Source organism: Glycine soja, chromosome 4 (genome assembly GCF_004193775.1).
Source record: "Glycine soja cultivar W05 chromosome 4, ASM419377v2, whole genome shotgun sequence".
Classification (NCBI taxonomy): Eukaryota; Viridiplantae; Streptophyta; class Magnoliopsida; order Fabales; family Fabaceae; genus Glycine; species Glycine soja.
Window position 1 is genome coordinate 18,513,791 of NC_041005.1, and position 6,000 is coordinate 18,519,790.

Sequence of the window (6,000 nt, forward strand, 5' to 3'; positions counted from 1 at the left end):
TAGAAGGAATACATTGAGAAAATGCTAAATTGTTTTGGGATGACACCTAAGCACATTTTGTTATGGTAGAAGGAATACATTGAGAAAGTACTAAATTGTTTTGGGATGACATCTGCAAAACTAGTATGTACTCCTTTAACAATGTCCATTCATCTATCTAAACTCAATACTACTCAATTAGAATTAGAGAAAGAATACATGCCTCGTGTTCCTTATGCAAGTGTTATTGGTAGTCTCATGTATGTTATGGTATGCACCAGACTAGACCTAGTACAAGCAGTTAGTGTTATGAGTAGGTAATGGGTAATCTTGGTAAGGAACATTAGCAAGCTGTGAAACGTATATTCAAGTACCTTAATGGTACAATTGATATTGGACTCGTCTACCATGGAAACACATCTTGTGCTCTCGCTGGTTACTCAGATTCTAACTTTGCTATAAATTTGGATGCAAAGAGATCTATGTTTGGGCACGTATTCACGATTGGAAACTCTCTTATCAATTGGAAGGAAACACTTCAGCTCACAGTGGCTTTATCCATTATAGAGGCATAGTACATGGCTCTGGTAGAAGCAATAAAGGAAGGAATCAAACTGAAGGGTCTGATTAGCAATCTTAGGTTTCCACAAGAAAATGCTACGATTTTCTACGGTAATCTATTTAGTCAAGGATCAAGTCCTTCATGAGAGGAATAAGCACATTAAATCAGATACCACTTCATTCATTTAGAGAAGAAGGTAAAACTCTAGAAAGATGATACAACAGATAATCCAATTGATATGTTCATGAAGCCTATTCCAATAAGCATATTCATGCTTTGTCTGGATCTACATAACATAGATTGTTGGAAATGGATTAGGTTTCTTGTAATTTAGAAATGTTATTGAACCAAGATGGAGATTGTAGATTATTGGACAATGAATGATAGAGATAGGGTGGATGACAATGGTTATCCAATCTTCTGTAATCTAATGGAGCGTCTAGTCATGTAGAAAGGAGCGTCCATCTGGTAGTTCGTTAGCATAGGTTATGTTGTAATTGTAACTGTTTTTTGTTTTTCTATTGTAACCATTTTTTGTTAGACAGTTTGTTGGTGTTTCCTTAATAAGGAGCTTTGTATGTTGGATTCAGTGAGCTTGAGATTGCATTGAACCCCTTCATTGTAAATTCTATTATTCATAATAAACTAAACAATTTTGTGCGATATTTCTATTCTCCTTCTATCATATGAGCTTCCCTATCTAAATAGAATTTCTTGAATCTTCCTAACAATGATGCATTCAGCTTTAGCTTTTACTTTTTATCCCTTTTTTGTTTGCTACCTTCTTCATCAAGCTTCCTAAAAAACTCATCACTAGAAGAATCAAAATCAGATGAAAGATCAATAGGATAAGGAAAAATTGGACTACCTAAAGGAGTAAGGAGTTCTTGGAGGCTCTCATCCAATGATCTTGTAAAAATAATCTCCAGTTAGATGCCACTTCACAACTTCTTTTTTGGCATAATCACGATCTTCAAGAGCTTGTGCAAGTGCTTGAAATACAATAAATCACACTAGAAGGGGGTTGAATAGTGTGTTACTCAAAATATAAAACCTTTTTGAAATGAGAGATATTTATAATAAACAAGTTTATAGAACCCTCGTTAAGTGACTAAAAGTGGATTGTCGTCCATTGATGTGTAAAACTTATTTTTTAGTGAAAACCTTGTGTGCAGAATGTATCAATAATGGACTTTGAAATACTTTGATACACTAAAGAAGAGTAGTAAAATACTTAGTTTTATAATTCAGTTCTCCTTTACTAACCAGTAAAGGATTCCATTAATCAAATTTGATTACAACAAGTATTATTTTCTGCCACTTCTGGCTTACAAGTTTCTCAAGGCCACTATTGGCACAACAAGTATTATTCAAGGATGCTTCAATAACAAATTGGAGCATGACCTCTTCAAGAGTTTCCCTTTCTGCATGATCCATATCTTTAGGAACAACAACAACTTCCATCTTTGTCTATCTTTGAGCAACATCCATAGACAGGAGTCCAGCAACATGTTCTATTGTAGATTAAACTTTTTCCAGTTCTTCCATCTCTGCCTTCTTTAACTTTTGTTCAGACTATGCTAGAATGGACTCAACTATTACAACTTCAAGCACTAGCTCACCATCTATGTGCATCATGGTGTCTTTCTCTGAACTTTGCCTTTGAACTTCTTCAGTAGACAATGTCTTAAGAGATTCCAGAACAACGTCTTCATGAATTTCTTCAGATGTCTTGTCTGCTAAGTTAGCAAGTCTTGCATCTTTAACCAGCTTTTTCTTATGCTCTTCATCTCACAAAGCTTTCACATATGCAAGAACACACTCTTCCAACTCTAAGGCTTCCTTCTTTTTCTAAGTCTCATCCAACTTGACCTTCTTGTGTGATTCAACGAAAGACTTCATTTTATCCTTAGCTGTCAGACCCTAATTTCATCTGGGGACTATCATTCATTGATGTTTTGATTATCGCTAGCCGAAATGCGTTGTTCAACACCATTTACCACACAAGATGAAAGATCGTTCAATGTTTTGATAAAAAATGCGAAATATACCAAAATGAGGGGCAAAAGGGTCTTTTTACTAAGTTTTCTGGACCTTAATTTCTTCAGTCTTTACATTTTAAGACTTCAATGTCTTCACTCTTTAAATTTTCAAGACTTCAATGTCTGCAGTCCTTACTGAAATTCTGATACCAGGGGACAGATGTCGTACCGGATGTCACGACATCATGCTTCAGAACATGGAGATCGTATGTGTCCGTATGAACAGATTAAACAAGTAAATAACACAAGAGGATTGTTAACCCAGTTCGGTGCAACCTCACCTACATCTGGGGGCTACCAAGCCAGGGAGGAAATCCACTCTCAATAGTGTTAGTTCAAGGTCTAACAGCCCCTGTTTACAACCTTCTCACCTAACCACTACCCGTGCGATCTCTACCTAAGAGCCACTCTTAGATATGAGAACCTCCGCTCACTCCCTCTCACTCACACTCCCGTGTTTACAATTAAGTCAAAGACACACCAGAGATCAACTCTGAACAAAAGAGATCAACTCTACACACAAGAGATCAACTCTACACACTTAGGTCCAACACTTGATGTTAGGGTACCATCAAGGTGGCTCACAAAAGACTCAAGTCCCAAAACTCACAAAATAACTCTTCAATCCCGGACTTGGTACAGAACTCGTGCAGCCTCCATGATTATATAGCAATTTGCGTTTCTGGGCTGCAACGGCTTGTGCTGGAGGAGATCTATCTTCTTCTGAAAAAAATCTGCAGTTAAAGAACTAAAAGATAACTTTTGATCTTTTAGTTTGAATCTTTAATCTTTAATCTTTAATCCCTGAACGAACTCTTCTACTTTGAAATTCGAACTTTAATGATCTTTTAATTCGTTCCTAAAGATAGATCTTCTAATCTCTTGCTAACTGCACAATAATCTGTTAAAGATATAACAGATTTATATGTCCAGTATTTTCGGGCCGGATGTCAGGACATCGTGTCCGACATCGTGGATCCTGCAGCTTCACTTCTGCACTTGACTTTTATCTTGCATTGTACAGCGACTCCAGTATTCTCGGGCAGGATGTCAGGACATTGTATCCGACATCGTGGATCCTGCAACTTCAATTCTTCATTTGACATTTTATCTTGCCTTGTGCATTGTGCAGCCCGATCTCATTCCTTGACATAACGTTGGACATCATGTGCAGCAACTCCAGCTTTCCTTCATTGTCTAAGTGCTTATGTTTTAACAAAATCTTAGCCAATCTTTTAAAGCTCAGTAGAGCTAAACACTAACAATCTCCCCCTTTGGCAAATTTTGTCTAAAACATACTTAGACACTTCCTGAGCAGGTACGAGCAGTTATGCAAGTGGGATCAGCAACTTCCATTATCAGAGTAATCAAGCACAGCGGAAATTCTTCAAGTTGCAAATCTACAAGTCTTCTCCAGGATGTCAAGACATCTCTCGTGACATCAGCTTTCTGCTTCTGCTCCCCCTGTCTTCATGCTTACTGCAGCATCTTCTATCAGCTACTAGTCTTTTCCAGGATGTCGAGACATCTCATGTGACATCCGCTATCTGCTCCCCCTGTCTTCATGCTCTTACTGCAGCATCTTCTAGCAGCTTCTAGTAGCTTACATCATTCATCATCAGCAGCAGTCTCCCCCTCAAAATCATATTCATACAACTCCCCCTCAAGGTCATGAATCATGCATACATCGTATCCTACTGCCATACATCTACTATTGCATACATAGTATCCTATTACTCAAAATCATGCATAATAGCAAGCATAATACTATTACTCCCCCTTTTTAGACATAAATTTGGCAAAAGTAGGATGCATGAAATTAAAGTGCAAATATTTCAGACCAATAACAATCAATTGTTCTAAGGGACATGCCCCTTTAGTGAAAAGCAAAAATAAGGGTCTGATGATCATGGGGTGGCTTCAGAATCATCATCTGATTCTGTCTCTTCTGCTGCATCTTCCTCTTCCTCAGCAGCTTCTTCTTCTTCTTCAGCTGCTTCTCCTTCTTCCTCAGCTGCCTCTTCTTGCTCAGTTGGATCTTCTTCTTCCTCAGCTGCTTCACCATCATCAATGCCACTGTCTGTGAGTCTTTCGATCAGCCGTTCTAGCTCCATCTTCTTCTCTGTGGTGGCTTTGATGGTTGCTTCCAGCACCTTGCATGTGTCCTTGAGTTCAGCAATCAAGGCATCCTTGGACACAGCACCTGAAGCAGCAGCTTTCCCTGATGTCGAGACAATGTCTGGGACATGTGTCCCCTCAAACAGTTTGTAATGCAGGGATAGAGGAGATTCTCTCTTCATTACAGAGTCAATGTTGTTTAAAATATTTGGATGTTGACTCAACATAATGCCACACAATACAGTAGGGAAGGCAATGGGTAATTTAACAGCAAATGATTCTGAATGCTTAACAGTTTGATCAAAAATATAGTTTCCAAAATTAAATTTGGACTTGGTTCCAACAGCAAACAGAAATTTACCCAAACCTGTGGCAACAGTGGAAGTATGATTGGTGGGTACCCAGTTTGCAGCACCAATCCTGTGTAGAATTGCATACTTCACACTTAGCTTCCCTGCTGAAAGCTTCCCTTTCTTCGGCCAATGCTGGACTTGTTTGGCAGTGATTTCCTTGGCAATTTGATGCTCAGAAACAGCAATATCTATCACTCCATCAGTAGGTCTGCCCAGATATTTGTTGATCACAGCAGGGGAGAATCTAACACACTTTCCTCTGACAAACACTCTTTGATAATCATCACTTTTTCTGTTTGATATGTCAGAGGGAATGTTGACAATGAATTCCCTGACTAGGCCTTCATAACAGTCCCCCAACTTGGTGACAGTCTTCAGCAGTCCAGCAGCCTTGATGAGGTCCATGGTCTCCTTGCAATCCAAGGCATTTCTTCCCAGTTCTCTTTCAACCGCAAGTCTGCGTTGATACACATATTTCCACTTTTCAACATTGCCAATGGAGTGGAAAGAGATGTTGTCCAATGGTGCATCAGGAACATTTCCAGGCACCTTTCTTCCAGATTTCTTGGCCCTCTTAGATGTCGAGACATCTAGTTCGACATCATCATCAGAATCGGATGAGGAAATTTCTTTCCTCTTCTTGGAGGGGATAGCAACCTTGCTTCTTCTGGATGTGGCAGGAGTGATTGGAGTGCTCTTCTTCTGGGCCATAGTCTTGATTCGTCCAGACCTCTTGATGGGAGTTTTCCCTTTCCGGCTTTGTAATCGTTCTGCAACGCCTGGTGCCAATCTGTTGGCAATGGGTTCCTCGTCAGATTCTACTTCTTCCAGGTCAATGAGGTCACCTGGAGCAGGTTCTGGTGCCCTTGGTGCAGGGGTCTCCTTTGTCGCTTGATCATCTTCCTCTGTTGATCTCTCTTTGCTGGGGGAAGAGAGTACTTCAGTA